The sequence below is a fragment of the Ursus arctos genome, unplaced genomic scaffold (genome assembly GCF_023065955.2).
Source record: "Ursus arctos isolate Adak ecotype North America unplaced genomic scaffold, UrsArc2.0 scaffold_23, whole genome shotgun sequence".
In the NCBI taxonomy this organism is placed as follows: domain Eukaryota; kingdom Metazoa; phylum Chordata; class Mammalia; order Carnivora; family Ursidae; genus Ursus; species Ursus arctos.
This window is the reverse complement of record NW_026622908.1, coordinates 47,370,219-47,386,086: the sequence shown is the minus strand read 5'-3', so window position 1 is coordinate 47,386,086 and position 15,868 is coordinate 47,370,219. Positions and strand designations below refer to the sequence as shown.

At 49.4% G+C, this 15,868-nt stretch overlaps 1 long non-coding RNA gene across 3 annotated transcripts in view; it reads left to right on the top strand.

Annotated features, from left to right (window-relative positions):
- Positions 1-15,868, top strand: part of LOC125282564 (uncharacterized) — an 84,119-nt gene that overhangs the window by 27,895 nt on the left and 40,356 nt on the right. The gene's annotated exons all lie outside the window — the stretch shown is intronic.

Here is a 15,868-nt window from a genome sequence, read left to right as displayed (position 1 = left end):
TGTAACCACAGTCACCTCCCTCCAGGATCCATGTCCACACCCAGTGCTCAGGGGGTCAGGGCTTCAGCAGGTGCATTTGGGGCAGGGAATGTTGACACCAACATTCAGTCTTCCCATTTACTTACATCTTTAATTTCTCTTAACAATGTTTTGTCACTTTCAGCATATTAGTTTTGCACCTCTCAAGAAGAATGAATATTCTGTTGTTTTAGGATGGAATGTTCTGTATGTATCTATGAAGTCCATCTGGTCCAGCGTGTCCTTCAAAGCCCTTGCTTCTTTGTTAATCTTCTGCTTAGATGATCTGTCCATTGCTGTGAGTGGAGTGTTGAAGTCTCCTACCATTAATGTACTATTATCAATATGATTCTTTATTTTGGTTATTAGTTGTTTTATGTAGTTGGCTGCTCCCATGTTGGGGGCATAGATATTTACAATTGTTAGATTGTCTTGTTGGTAGACCCTTTAAGTATGATATAGTGTCCCTCCACATCTCTTACTGCAGTTCTTGGTTTAAAATCTAAATTGTTTGATATGAGAAGTGCTACCCCAACTTTCTTTTGAGGTCCGTTGGCATGGTAAATGGTTTTCCATCCCCTCACTTTCAATCTGGAGGTGTCTTTACATTCAAGACAAGTCTCTTGTAGACGCATATGGATGGGTCCTGCTTTCTTTCTTTCTTTTTTTTTTTTAATCCAATCTGAAACCCTGTATCTTTTGATGGGAGTATTCAACCTATTCACATTGAGAGTAACTATTGAAAGATATGAATTTAGTGCCATTGTATTGCCTGTAAAGTCCCTGTTTCTATAGATAGTCTCTGTTAATTTCTGATCCATATTACTCTTGGTGTCTTTCTTCTTTTATAGAATCCCCCTTAATATTTCTTGCAGGGCTGGCTTGGTAGTCACATATTCTTTCAATTTCTTCTGGTCCTGGAAGCTCTTTATGTCTCCATCCATTCTGAATGACATCTTTGCTGGATAAAGTATTCTTGGCTGCGTGTTCTTCTCATTTAGTACACTGATTAAGTCTTGTCAGGTCTCTGTGGATAGGTCTGATGTTATTCTGATGTTCCTCTAGCTGTACATAAGAAATATGTTTCCCCTAGCTGCTCTCAGGATAGTTTCCTTGGCTCTAAGATTTGAAAACTTCACTATTATGTGTTGGGGTATTGATCTATTTTTATTGATTTTGGGAGGAGTCCTCTCTGTCTCTTGGACGTGAATGCTAGTTTCCTTCCCCAGATTGGGGAAGTTCTCAGCTGTGATTTGCTCAAATATACCTTCTAGAGATAGAGAACTATCTCTCTCTCTCCACCCACTTGTGGATCCCAGTAATTCTGACATTGGAGTGTTTCATGGCATCATTGATCTCTCTAAGTCTATTTTCATGGGCTACTAGCTGCCTATCCCTATCTTCCTCAGCTTTCTTCCTTTCTATCAGCTTATCTTCTGGATCACTGATTGGTTCTTCTGCCTCATTTACCCTGGCTGTTAGAGTATCCAGCTTAGACTGCATCTCATTCATAACATTTTTAAGTTCAGCCTTATTAGATCTCATTTCTGCTCTTAGAGATTCTATATTGTCACTGATGCTTTTTTCAAGCCTAGTTATTGACTTTATGATTGCTATCCTGAATTCTCTGACATCTTGCTTATATCTATATCCATTTGTTCTGTGGCAGAGGACATTGTCTCTGGTTCTTTTGTTTGTTGGGAGTTCCTCCATAGTCATTCTGTTGAGGCATGGTTGAGCGAATGGACAGAATCCAAAATATCAACCACGACCCAAGAAAAATGCACCTTAGAAAAAATCTGTAGTGGTCAAAAGGTACCATGGGTATGCAACCAAAGCCAAGATGATCCAAAACAATAAAAAAGCAAAAAAGGGGGGGCAGGGAGGAAGATTATAATTTCTCAGGGTGGACAAAGCAGGGTGATCTGCCTGTTCCTGCTTGATTTTTGTTCTCTGTGTTAGAAGACATTATATCCCAAAATTGCAAAGGAATCAAAACTATATATATATATACACATATATATAATCTCAAGATAAAATTGAATAGAGTGAAAAACAGGCTAGTATAGGGCATAAATCTATAAAACATAGATGTAAAAAAAAAGCTAAGAAGTGACTTAAGGGGGTGCCTGGGTGGCTCAGTCATTAAGCATCTGCCTTCGGCTCAGGGCGTGATCCCAGAGTCCTGAGATCAATTCCCGCATCAGGCTCCTCTGCTGGGAGCCTGCTTCTTCCTCTCCCACTCCCCCTGCTTGTGTTCCCTTTCTCTCTGGCTGTCTCTTTCTCTGTCAAATAAATAAATAAAATCTTTTTTTTTAAAAAAAGAAGTGACTTAAAAACATAGGTTGAGGGGTGCCTGGGTGGCTCAGTTGGTTAAGAGGCTGCCTTCAGCTCAGGTCATGATCCCAGGGTCTTGGGATTGAGCCCATGATGGGCTCCCTGCTCAGTGGGGAGTCTGCTTCTCCCTCTCCCTCTGCCTCTCCTCCTTGCTCTTGCTCTCTCTATCTCTCTCAAATAAATAAGTAAAATAAAATAAAATAAAAACATAGGTTGGGAAATAAGAATCTATTTGAAATGGGAACATGGTAAAAAAAAAAAAGAAAAGAAAAAAAGAATAAGAAAAGAAACTTAAAAAAAAAGTAACATTTTAGTCTGAAATATAAACAAGTTATGAGGGAACACCTGGAGCTGCCTATATTATTTTCCCCTGGTGCTGGAGTTTTATAATCCTGTGGGGAGTAAGCTTATCATTCACCTGTTCTTCTTGTCTGTCTTCTGGGGGAGGGTCTTGCTGCTCAGCTTCTCAAGCATCTTTGCCTGGGTGGAATTGCCCCACCCGCTGTCAGGGGAATGGGCTTAATGTGAGATGATCAGCTGTGTGGCTTTTGTTCCCTGGCCTCTTTCCACTTCTCTTTAGAGGGTCAGAGAAAATACGGCCTTGCGGGAATCTCTGGCCCAGAGTTGTAAGGTCGTGTTCCCCCACCCCTTCAACTAATCCTCCAGGTCAAACCATCTCCACCTCTGTGCATACCAAACTCCACAGACTCATGCAATTCTTGCCCGCTGCACCTCTCCTGGGGGAGTCACGGGGGCCATGAGTGTCTCTGGACTTTGTGACTTCAAAACTGCCAGTGGCTGTGGGTTCGAGTGTGCCCCCTCTTCCACAGCTCCCAGGTCATGCTGGGTGCTGCCCCAGCATCTCTTCATGGGCCACACCCCCCTGAGAGCTGTCTCTGTCATGGGCTCAAGCCATTCTGTATCTCCCCTAGGATGTTAGCCCACAACTTCTAGTCCTTTTCAGGGTGGTCAAGCAGAGGGCAGTCTCCCTACAGGCTTGGCTTGAGGTTTATGGTGTTCAGAGCTGAAAGGCCCTTCTGGGCTCACTGACCATAACAAGTCTCCCCACACAACTGCTTGGGCACTCTATTGGTTCAGGCTCCCCTGTTCTTTCTGAGTCTCCTGGAATCCTGAGACCACAGTGATCCACCTGGAATTCTGCCCTATTCATCCCCTGTGCCCTTTTCAGCAGGGGGTGCCTCTGGCTTGAATAGATTCCCAAGGGTCCCAATTTTTTGCTCCAGTGTCATATCACTTTCCGATGGCCAGCTTATGGAGGCTCCCTCCCCCTCCATTTATCTTCTGATATTTCCCCTGAAGATGCAAAGTTCTGCACCTCCTACCTTGCAAAAAGTAGTTGTTTTTCTGCTTGTGGAGATCCAGATAAGTCTTCTTACATCTCAGGTTGAATTCATGTGTGTTCAGAATGGTTGGATAGGTACCCAGCTGAATTTGAGGGACCAGAAGAAACCAAGCCCCCTACTCTGCCACCATCTTGCCCCCTCCCTCGGGAATCTCCAAGTTTAAGTTTTTAACCCTTCTCGTGATGATGTGAGATGATAAAATACCTACGTGATGAGATGAAGTGAGGTGGATGACGTGGTGGGTATGGGGATGCAGTGTAAAGTCTGCTATGACCTTCTGATGCCACCTCAGGAGACCATTTGCTTCCAGATGGAGGTTTTGACCACAGGTAGCTGAACCATGTGAGCCACCAGGAAACTGGTGCCAGGGGCGGGGAGTGGGAGAGGGTCCTCAGCTACGGCACCTGCCTGTGGATGTGCTCCAGGTCCAAGGGCTGAGCCTCTGCACCTATAGGACATACTCTTCTTCTTCTTCTTCTTCTTCTTCTTCTTCTTCTTCTTCTTCTTCTTCTTCTTCTTCTTCTTCTTCTTCTTCTTTATTACGTTATCTTAGTCACCATACAGTACATCCCTGGTTTTTGATGTAAAATTCCATGATTCATTGTTTGCGTATAACACCCAGTGCCCTCCTTAGTACCCTTCACCAGGCTAGCCCATCCCCCCACCCCTCCCCTCTAAAACCCTCAGTTTGTTTCCGGGGGTCCACAGTCTCTCATGGTTCATTTCCCCCTCTGTTTATTGCCCCCCCTTCATTTTTCCCTTCCTTCTCCTAACGATCTCCCTGAGAATATGTGTGTCTTGAAAAGGCATTACCAGCTAAACACTTGTAAATATCATGATACTTCACTGGTTTTCATCCCAGTGTGTTGGGCAGTTTGTTCACCTGCAGGGGAAGGAAGAAAGAGATCACAGGGAACCCAAGCTTGTGATTGGACAACGTGTTTATTTAGGGGCTTTTCAGGGTCTGGAGCAGACCTTGGTAGGCAGAGAATGAGCTGGGGAAGAAGGCTCAGGGAAGAGGACAGATGGTTTGGGTCCCAGGCAGCTCCAGAACTGGGGTGTCGGCTGCCTCCTGGGAGTCCCACACCAGCCTCAGCTCAGGTGTTTCAGGTGGAGAATACAGGTGGTGGGAATGGGAGGTAGGTCTCTAATGGTAACAGCACGAACCTAGTCCTAACCAAATTCAGTTGGGGGAGTGGTGGGTGTTTAGAGGTTCAGATCCCAAAGAGCTGAGATACAAGTGCAGCAGACAATGAGCAAGGACCTTCTGGAAGGTGAATGGGGAGGGGCTCCAGGATGGATAAAAGAACAGGGTCTGGTGAGGTGAGACTCTGGGCCCAAAGTCTCAGGTCACTCCATTTCTGGTAAAGATGGACAAGGATTTGGGCTCCAGGGATATGGAATGTCTCATTGGTCATGGCCAGGGGAGCTCATATCTGTGGTCAGAGCCTCAGATCTTGCACTGGCAGCAAATAGGGACACAGCAGCTGTGCTAGGAGCAGCAGGGTTTGCAGCAGCTGGACTGGGAGCAGCAAGGTTTACAGCAACTGGACTGGGAGCAGCAGGGGACACAGCAGCTGGACTGGGAGCAGCAGGGGACACAGCAGCTGGACTGGGAGCAGCAGGGCTTACAGCAGCTGGACTGGGAGCAGCAAGGTTTACAGCAACTGGACTGGGAGCAGCAGGGGACACAGCAGCTGGACTGGGAGCAGCAGGGGACACAGCAGCTGGACTGGGAGCAGCAGGGTTTACAGCAGCTGGACTGGGAGCAGCAGGGTTTGCAGCAGCTGGACTGGGAGCAGCAGGGGACACAGCAGCTGGACTGGGAGCAGCAGGGGACACAGCAGCTGGACTGGGAGCAGCAGGGGACACAGCAGCTGGACTGGGAGCAGCCACAGGAGCCACAGCCCCCCTTGGAGCCCCCACATGAGCCACAGCCCCCCTTGCAGCCCCCACAGGAGCCACAGCCCCCCTTGGAGCCGCCACACGAGCCACAGCCCCCCTTGCAGACCCCACAGGAGCCACAGCCCCCCTTGGCGCCCCCACAGGAGCCACAGCCCCCCTTGGAGCCGCCACACGAGCCACAGCCCCCCTTGCAGACCCCACAGGAGCCACAGCCCCCCTTGGAGCCCCCACAGGAGCCACAGCCCCCCTTGGAGCCCTCACAGCCCCCACAACCCCCACAGCTAGAGCAGGAATAGGCTGGCACACAGCAGCACACGGGCTTGCAGCAGCAGACGGGCACACAGCAGCTGGAGCCACAGCCCCCACAGCCAGAGCCACAGCCCCCACAGCCGGAGCCACAGCCCCCACAGCCGGAGCCACAGCCCCCACAGCCGGAGCCACAGCCTCCGGAACAGCCACAGCAGCTCATGGTTCTGGTGGGTTGAGGGTGGAGCAGGTCAGAGGAGCAGGTGCAGAGGACAGGTGTGCAGGTGTGGAGCCTCCTGGGCTGGGAGCCCCTTATATACCTGCCCAGAGATCAGGCTGATCACATACTGACTTCCTACTTCCTGTTAGTACCTTTTCTACAGGGCACAATCAGTGTGTGTGTGTGTATGTGTGTGTGTGTGTGTGTGTGTGTGTGTGTGTGTACGTGCTCCCATCCCTGACCTCACACTGGCTTTGACATCCTCTTTTTCATATTTCTAAGTTTAACTTCTTCCCATTTTGTTTCATTGTTATTAATAGAAACTGATTTCTAGGATTCTTAGTTTTTCTTGAATTTTCAGAGAATGGAATATCTGCAATTCTTAGGTGCATGTGCTTCTCTCTGCCAGGCTGCAGGTGAAAGCCAGGCTTTTGCTTATCTGCAGGTGCTGGCTCCCACCCTCCCCAGGAGGGTCTGTAAGCATGCAGCCCAGAGTGGAGGGGAGACAGGCCCTGCTCACCCCAATTCCCACCACCACCTCCTATAGTGATGACTTAGGAGAATCATAATTTCTTTCTTTTTAAATTTTTATTTAAATTCTAGTTAGTTAGCATACAGTGCAATATTGGTTTCTGGAGTAGAATTCAGTGATTCATCACTTACACCCAACACCCAGTGCTCGTCACAGCAGGTGCCCTCCTTAATCCCCAGCCCCACCTCCCTCCATCCACCCTCCATCTGTTCTCTATCATGATCAATTTCTTATGGTTGCTTCCTTCTCTGTCTTTCTTTTTTCCTTCCCTCATGCTCATCTGTTTTGTTTCTTATGTTCCACATATGAATGAGATCATATGGTGTTTGTCCTTTCTGACTTATTTCACTGAGCATAATACCCTCTAGTTCCAACCATGTCCTTGCAAATGACAAGATTTCATTCTTTTTGATGGCTGAGTAATATTCAATTATATATACATATCACATCTTCATTATCCATTCATCTGTCGATGGACATCTGGGCTCTTAACATAGTTTGGCTATTGTGGACATTGCTGCTATAAACATTGGGGTGCAGGGGTCCCTTTGAATCTGTATTTTTGTATCCTTTGAGTAAATACCTAGCAGTGCAATTGCTGAGTCATAGGGTTGTTCTATTTTTAACTTTTTGAAGAAACTCCATACCATTTTCCAGAGTGACTGCACCAGCTTGCATTCCCACCACAGTGCACGAGGGTTCCCCTTTCTCTGCATCCTCGTCTGTGTTCTTGACTTGTTAATTTTAGCCATTCTGACTGGTGTGAGGTGGTATCTCACGGTGGTTTCCTTTATATTTCCCTGATGCTGAGTGATGTTGAGCATTTTATCATGTGTCTGTTGGCCATATGTATGTCTGCTTTGAAGAAATGACTGTTCATGTCTTCTGCCCATTTTTTAACTAGATTATTTGTGTTTTGGGTATTGAGTTGTATCAGTTCTTTATAGATTTTGTATACTAGCCCTTTATCTGATATGTCATTTGCAAGTATCTTCTCCCATTCTGTCGGTTGTCTTTTGGTTTTGTCAACTGTTTCCTTCACTCTGCAGAAGCTTTTATCTTGATGAAGTCCCAATAGTTCATTTTTGCTTTTGTTTCCCTTGCCTTTGGAGACATGTCTAGCCAGAAGTTGCTGCAGCCAAGGTCAAAGAGTTTACTGCCTGTGTTCTCCTCTAGGATTTTGATGGATTCCTGTCTCACATTTAGGTCTTTCATCCATTTTGAGTTTATCTTTGTGTATGGTGTAAGAAGATGGTCCAGTTGCATTCTTCTGAATGTGGCTGTCCAATTTTCCTAACACCACTTGTTGAAGAGACTATCTTTTTTCCATTAGGATATTCTTTCCTTCTTTGTCAAAGATTAGTTGACCATAGAGTTGAGGGTCCATTTCTGGGCTCTCTATTCTGTTCCATTGATCTATATGTCTGTTTTTTGTGCCAGTACCATGCTGTGTTGATGATCACAGCTTTAATAGAGCTTGAAGTCTGGAATCATGATGTCTCCAGCTTTGGTTTTCTTTTTCAACATTCTTTTGGCTATTCGGGGTCTTTTCTGGTTCCATACAAATTTTAGGATTGTTTGTTTCGGCTCTGTGAGAAATGCTATTGGTATATTGATAGGGCTTGTTAAATTGTCTCTACTACCCAAAACAATCTATACCTAATGCAATCCCTATCAAAATACCAGGAGAATCGTAAATTCTAAATAAGATATCTGGTTAACTTGTTGTTCTAAAGTATTTGTTTTAACATTTTACCTGTACAATTCAGTGGCATTAAGTATATTAACGATGTTTTATAATCGTTGCCCCCCTCTGTTTCTGGCTGTCTTTCATCACCTCAGACAGAAATTCTGTCCCCATTAAGTAGTAACTCCCCATTTCCCCCTCTCCTCAGCTGTGGTAACTTCTAATTTACTTTCCACCTGCAGGAATTTGCCCATTTTAGATATTTCATACCCATGAAATAATACAGGGTTTGTCCTTTTGTGACTGGCTTATTTCACTCAGCACGTTGTGTTCAGGGCTCATCCATATTGTAGCAGGTGTCAGAGCCCCATTCCTGTTTATGGCTGAATAACATTCCATGTGTGGATAGACCACATTTTTTACCTATTATCTGTTGATGGACACTGTTGGTTTCCGCATTTGGCTGTTGTGCACACTGCCGCTGTGACTGTGGGTGTACAAATGTCTGTGCCCTGCCCTCATTTCCTTTGGGTAAATACCCAGGAGCAGAATTGCTGAGTCATATGGTAATTCTATGTTTAACAGTTAGAGGAACTGCCCGGCTGTTTCCACAGTGGCTGCCCCATTTTACTTCCCACCAGCTGTGCATGAGGGTTCCAGGTCCTCCTCCCCAACACTTGTTCTTATTCTTTCTTTTCTTAATTGTAACTGCCATTGCAGGTGTGAGGTAACATCTTACTGTGGTTTTGATTTGTGTTTCCCTGATGGCTAAGGATGTTGAGCATTTTTTCATGCCCTTATTGGCCATTGGTCTTCTTTGGAGACACGTCTATTCAAGTCTTTTACCTATTTTTTAATTGGGTTGTTTTTTGTTGTTCACTTGTAGGAGTTCTTCAAATACTCTGGATGTCCAACACTTATCTGATATACGATATGCAAATATTTTCTTTCTTTTTGTGGGTTATCTTTTCATTTTCTTGGTAGTGTCCTTTGACTACATAAATGTTTTCTTCTGAGTTTTGTAGTGTTAGTTCTTACATTTAGGTCTTTGATCCATTTCAGGTTAATTTTTGTATATGGTATGAGGGTAGGGGTCCAACTTCACTCTCTTGCTTGTGGATGCCCGGTTGTCCCAGCACCATTTGCTGAGACTATCATTTCCCCACTGAGTGGTCTTGGCACTCTCGTTGAAGACAAACTGGCCGTACATGTGAGGAGCAGGTTTAATTCTGGGCTGTCTTCTCTCCCACTGGTCTATAAGCCTGTCCTAGGCCAGCATCACACTGTTTTGATTGCTGTAGTTCACAGTAAGTTTTAAAATCAAGAAGTGTGAGTCCTTGAACTTTGTTCTTTTTCAAGATGGTTGGGCTATTTGGTGGTGGTGGTGGGGTCTCTTGAAATTCCTTATATGTATTAGGATGGATTTTTCTATTTGACAAAAAAGGTGTTTTTTTGAAAAAAATGAAACATATTAAGGAGGGCACGTGTTGGGATGAGCACTGGGTGTTATATGCAACTAATGAATCAAGAACTAATGATGTACTATATGCTGGCTAACTGAACATAATACAAAAAAGAAAAAAAATGAAACCTATTTATTTTGTTGTAAGAGGTTGACTGTCATTTACCAGAAGCAGTATAACTGTAGCTCTCCTGGTCTGCAGTGCCTTCGATGGGACCACACCTCCGTAGGTGTGCAGCCGGTGACCAGGTGGCTGAGATGTGAGTCCTCAGAGGTCATGGGCACAGGATTCAGAAGCATCATCAGCATCTTCAGTTTAGAAAACCGTTGACGGTGACTGTCCAGCTGGGACACAGGCAGGCAGGTGGCCGGTGCTTGCGGGAGGCAGGTTGCCAGGTCCTAGGCAATTCCATGGCAAGGGGGGCAGCAGCAGCAGGGGCGCTGGGGTGCGGGGAGGATTCGTCATTTCCCAGCAGAGCTTGGAAGCCAGGACCCTAGGCAGAGCTCACACGCAGAGGAATCCTGAAACAAGTACGAGGCTGAAAGTGGGAAGGGAAGTTAAAAGATTTTGAATGGTCTGGGAGGACAGCGATACCGCCGACTTAGGGCCAGCTGCACGGCTGCCACCTGGGTGCGTTGCCGATGGGCTTGTTTCTCATTTCCGGGTGGCATCCTCCACGGTTCTTGTCATAGTCGAAGTCCATACCTCCTACGACTACAGCGGCGTTCGCTTCTCAGTTCTGCTTTTGGTGGGTCCTTGGACGGCTTCCAGTTTGGGTCTGCGATGCGAAGCCGCACTGTCCGCGTTCTTTGTAAGCCGCACGGTCCACATGCGCATGCCCTCTGGCCCCTGCCCCGCAGCGGAATTGTGAGTCGCAGGGCATGCGTGTGTGGACATGTAGTGGACGGCGCCAAACGGCGTCCAGAGCGGTGGTATCCGTCGTGCTCTCGCCTGTTCCTGAGACTTCCTTGCTGCACTTGGCTCTGCCAGGGTTAGAGTTTGGGCCATTCTAGTGCTCCCACGGATATCCAGTGTGGCTTTAATGCATACTTCCCTGGTCACTAATGAGGTTAGTTTCTCTCAGATGTCTTCCTGCTGGTTCTCCCCAGAAAGGCTTTCTCCGGGTTCCAGTCTTAGTCAGCTTTTGACTTACACGGCCCTTAATGTGCAGGACTCAGAGCCAGCAGGATGATGGAGCCTCTGTCTCAACCCAGCGCTGTGTGGGGCTCGAGGGACAGCAGTGCTTTTGGCCAGTGGCCACAGGAAAGGCCACACTGCAAGCCACGTGTCCTCACATACTCCCTCGCCTGATGGTGGTCGCCAGCGAATGATGCCAGCTCAGTGCCCTGGTCCAGAGGGGTGTCCAGCCTCGCTGAGAGCACACCGGTCCCACATTCGAGCCCTCCCTGACATCCTCTGCGTTCTCGGGGACTGGCTCTGCCAGCTTTGTGTTTCTTGCAGGGGCGCTTGGCTTGAGCCACTGTGGTCCCTGCAGTGATTTTCTTAACTTTGAGTGGAAGATGGATTGGGTCTCACAAAAGTTTTCAGAGTCCTCTTGGAAAGTATCCTGACTCTTCTTTGCTGTTGCCAATGCTAACAGGTGCTTGGAGGGGCAGAGTCATCTCAAAACTGAATATTGGGGTGTGGCCTTTGCTGAGGACTGCAGACAAGTGATTTCCCCTGTGGTTTCCAGCACCGGGTTTGGCATGAGCTCTTCCTTCATGTGGGACTAAGAACAGCACCTGCATGCTTTACTTTCATGCTGTGCTCTGCTTTGGATTCGAGGTGAGGAAATGTGCCTCTCTTAAAGGCTCACAGCTCACAGAACGCTTGCACCTGAGTAAGCAGCACCCACTTCCCAATAAGGAATGCGCGTGGTGTCCCACCTCTGTGCACTTGTTAAAGTTTATTAATTTTTAATATCAAACATAAGATCATTAAAGACCGTCCACCTCATCTGTCTGTCTGGCACACATGGCTGTGATCATGTGCTATGTAACGTTTTGTGTCCTGGCTTTTTTCTGTTACATAGTAACAAAACCACATTCCCAGGCTATAAAGAACCCACAGGCATTTATACGGGCTGCCTGGAGTCCCTCACACCCAAATATATCCAGTATATTGTACGTTACACAGACAAGCATCAGTCTTTCAATTTTAGGCGGTTCCTAATCCCATCCTCTTCTAGATAATTTTGTGTTAACGAACCTTGTTCACAGAATCTATGAGCATGTAGTGTCCTTTTCTCCGGGATAAACCCTGAGAAGTTCATGCACTGAATAAAAGGGTCCCCATGCAGCAAACCAGTGCACGCTGGTTTCCAGCACAGCTGTAAGAATGAGGCTTGTTCTCGGAGGATCTGTTTATTTAGAAGTGTCACAAAGCTCACAGTCAGATCTACCAGGAATGAGGGTGAGCTGGCATCAGGGGAGACGCTGGGGGGGGGGGGAGGGGCAGGGTGTGCGGTGCATCTGGGCAGCCCTGGCTCCGGAGATCAGTTCCAGCTGAGGTGGGGAGGAGGGCTGAGCAGGAAGGGGTCAGGACGGGGGGATGGCTAGGACAGCTCTGGGACCCGGTCAGAGCATGACAGGTAGGTTTTTGGGGTTCAGTCCCCGAAGAGCCTGTGGATGACAAAGTTGAGCTGGCAAGGAGGAAGTTTCTTCTTGGTCATGAGTGTAGTGGCGAGACCCTGCATGGATCCGAGTATGAGGGAGACCCCCTTCTCCATCAGGAAATGTGGAACAGGATCTCTGGTCCTGAAGAGTCAGTCTGCATCACTCCTGAAGGGGATGGACACAGAACTGTGTGTTGGGATGACTCACCACTCATGGTCAGGAGCCTGGATTGTGTGGGGCCACCTGAGTCTGGTCACATCTCAGATCTTGCACTGGCAGCAAATAGGGACGCAGCAGCTGGACTAGGAGCAGCAGGGTTTGTAGCAGCTGGACTGGGAGCAGCAGGGGACACAGCAGCTGGACTGGGAGCAGCAGGGTTTACAGCAGCTGGACTGGGAGCAGCAGGGGACACAGCAGCTGGACTGGGAGCAGCAGGGGACACAGCAGCTGGACTGGGAGCAGCAGGGTTTGCAGCAGCTGGACTGGGAGCAGCAGGGTTTACAGCAGCTGGACTGGGAGCAGCAGGGGACACAGCAGCTGGACTGGGAGCAGCAGGGTTTACAGCAGCTGGACTGGGAGCAGCAGGGCTTGCAGCAGCTGGACTGGGAGCAGCAGGGGATACAGCAGCTGGACTGGGAGCATCCACAGGAGCCACAGGAGCCACAGCCCCCCTTGGAGCCCCCACACGAGCCGCAGCCCCCCTTGGAGCCCCCACACGAGCCACAGCCCCCCTTGGAGCCCCCACACGAGCCACAGCCCCCTTTGGAGCCCCCACACGAGCCACAGCTGGAGCAGGAACAGGCTGGCACACAGCAGCATACAGGCTTGCAGCAGCAGACGGGCACACAGCAGCTGGAGCCACAGCCCCCACAGCCGGAGCCACAGCCCCCACAGCTAGAACCACAGCCCCCACAGCTGGAGCAGGAATAGGCTGGCACACAGCAGCACACGGGCTTGCAGCAGCAGACGGGCACACAGCAGCTGGAGCCACAGCTCCCACAGCCGGAGCCACAGCCCCCACAGCCAGAGCCACAGCCTCCGGAACAGCCACAGCAGCTCATGGTTCTGGTGGGTTGAGGGTGGAGCAGGTCAGAGGAGCAGGTGCAGAGGACAGGTGTGCAGGTGTGGAGCCTCCTGGGCCGGGAGCCCCTTTATATACCTGCCCAGGGTCAGGTGATGCTGGGCACACGGTCACTTCCCTGTTGCTGGTGCCTTCCCTGGCCCTTTGTTCCTGGTGTTCTCCTCCTTCCCAGAAGCTGCTGTTCCCGCACCTGCCATGTGTGTTGTTTCGGTCGTTTCCCATCTGGTCTTGGGCAGAGGTCTGTTATTGTGCTCATCGTGCCTGAGCCCTTCTCACACGCTATGTGGCAATCTCCCAGGATCACGAGAGGGTGCCTCATGTGGGCGCCCTCTTCTCAGGGGGGCCTGGGTTGCAGCCCCTCCCTCTGTCCCCAGTGGGACCCCAGATAAGGCCTGGCGGCTCTGTGTGGAGTTCTCCCCAAACCTGTGATGTGCTCAGAAGAGCTGGGCTCTGGCTCACGGACGGACGTGCAGGACGGCCGGAGTGTGAGGCTGGGGCTTGTTGAAAGGAGGTGGGTACGCTGCTTGAGAATGCCCATGGCAGCTGGGCCATGCGGGCCTCTCCTGAGCCCGGGCTGCGTAGGGGGCCAGTGGTTGTGCATCCAGCTGGAGACCTCACGGCCAAGGGCCAGGATAGGGTTGCTGGGGCGGTGCCCAGTGACCTCAGGCTGGCGGAAGGGGGCTGTGGTCCAGGCTGGTGCACCCGAGAAGGGTGAATGCTTAGCGCCTGGTTAACAGGAATCCCTCCTCGACATGGAAAGCTGCCAGCTGACGGCATTGAAGCTATCAGCCACGTGTGAACGCCACACCAGGATGGCGGTGGGGAGGTGAAGGCTTTCTTCTTGTTTTTGGAGCACGAATCGGCTTGCTCTGACTCTGCCCCTAAGGCTGAGAAGGGGAGTGGTGGATGTGGCTTCTTCTGGGAGGGGACTCCTGCATGTGTGTATGGGGGTTTGGCCAACTTGGTGAGGTTGGTCAACAGAACATTCTTTTTTGGGGGGGGGCAGAGAGAGAGAGCCCAGGTGTGAGTGGGGGGTGGAGGGGCAGAGGGAGAGGGAGAGAGAGAATCCAAGCAGGCTCCGCGGTCAGCACAGAGCCTGATGTGAGGCTCCATATCATGACCCTGAGATCATGACCTGAGTCGAAACCAAGAGTCAGACGCTTCACCCACTGAGCCAGCCAGGCGCGCCTCAGCAGAAAATTCTTTGCAGAGGCCAGGCTGGTAAAACAATATTTGGAAAAAGGCATTCCGCGTGGGGGAAAGAGGAAGTACAAAGGCCCTGAGGCAGGGAAGGGGTTTGGGGGGTCTGGGGGCCGGCCACCACGGCAGCTTCTCCAGCGTTTACCCACCTCCGGCTCCGTAGGTGGGGAGCGGGGACCGCGTGGGCGGGAGCAGGGCAGGGGGCGGCGGTGGGGCGGTCTCTCTGGACGAACCACGAACCACGTAGTGAGGTCTTCTGAGGGTTCTGTGCTGAAGGACCAGCTCCCTCCTGCTCTGCTAAGCCCACCATATGCCAAACTGGGGAGGCGGGAGGGGAAAGCATCACACCCCCCACTATGTGGAAAAACAGGGAAGAAAGGAAAACTGGAAAAGCCTTTGAGTCCGAGCCACGAGAAATGCGCCTGCGGAGGCCCCGAGCGGCTCCCCGGCCCCCGCTGTGGGCCTTTGCTCCTGGCCGGGCCCCTGCTCGGTGCAGTAGAGGAGCTGGAGAAGGGGCCACGTTGTTCCGTCCCGCCGAGCAGTTTCTGTGCAGGGAGATACTAAGTTCCTTGAATGTTTTGTAAAAGTTTTGCAGCGTCCGGGCTTGGTATCATTTTTTGAGGGCACACGATCTAGAGTGTTAGTATTTTACTTACTGAATTTTTATTTTTTTAGTTGGATTTTTCAGTAACAGTGTTTATCCTGGGGAATATGGGGATTCTGTGCCCAAAGGCTTTAGGGGGAAGGTGAGCATCCTGGGGCCCTGGGATGCCGGCCACCTGTCGTCCGCCTGGGTTTTATCAGACCAGCCACCAGGGGGCTCTCGCGGACAGAGCATTTGGCCCCATTTTCAGCCTCAACTCGATTCTAAGAAGATCTGTGTGCCTCCTCTGATTTAGGAGCCCAACTCAGGAAGGGTGTGTATTTATTGTAGTTAATAATAAAAGTGAGAAATGAAATCACAATAGATTAGACATTTTAACAAGCTGGCAAAGACTACACACCTGACCAAATCTGGGAAAATAACATGATTTTATTGAATTGATGGCCTGAACTCCCCTCCCGACCCCAGGCTACTTCCTTCCACTATATTTTTTGGCCAGTTACTTTTTGGTCACTCTTCATATGGCAACGATATTATAATTTTACTTTCTAAAGAGAGAATAGAAAGACACCTTAGTGTTTTCCTGTAGCCGGGAT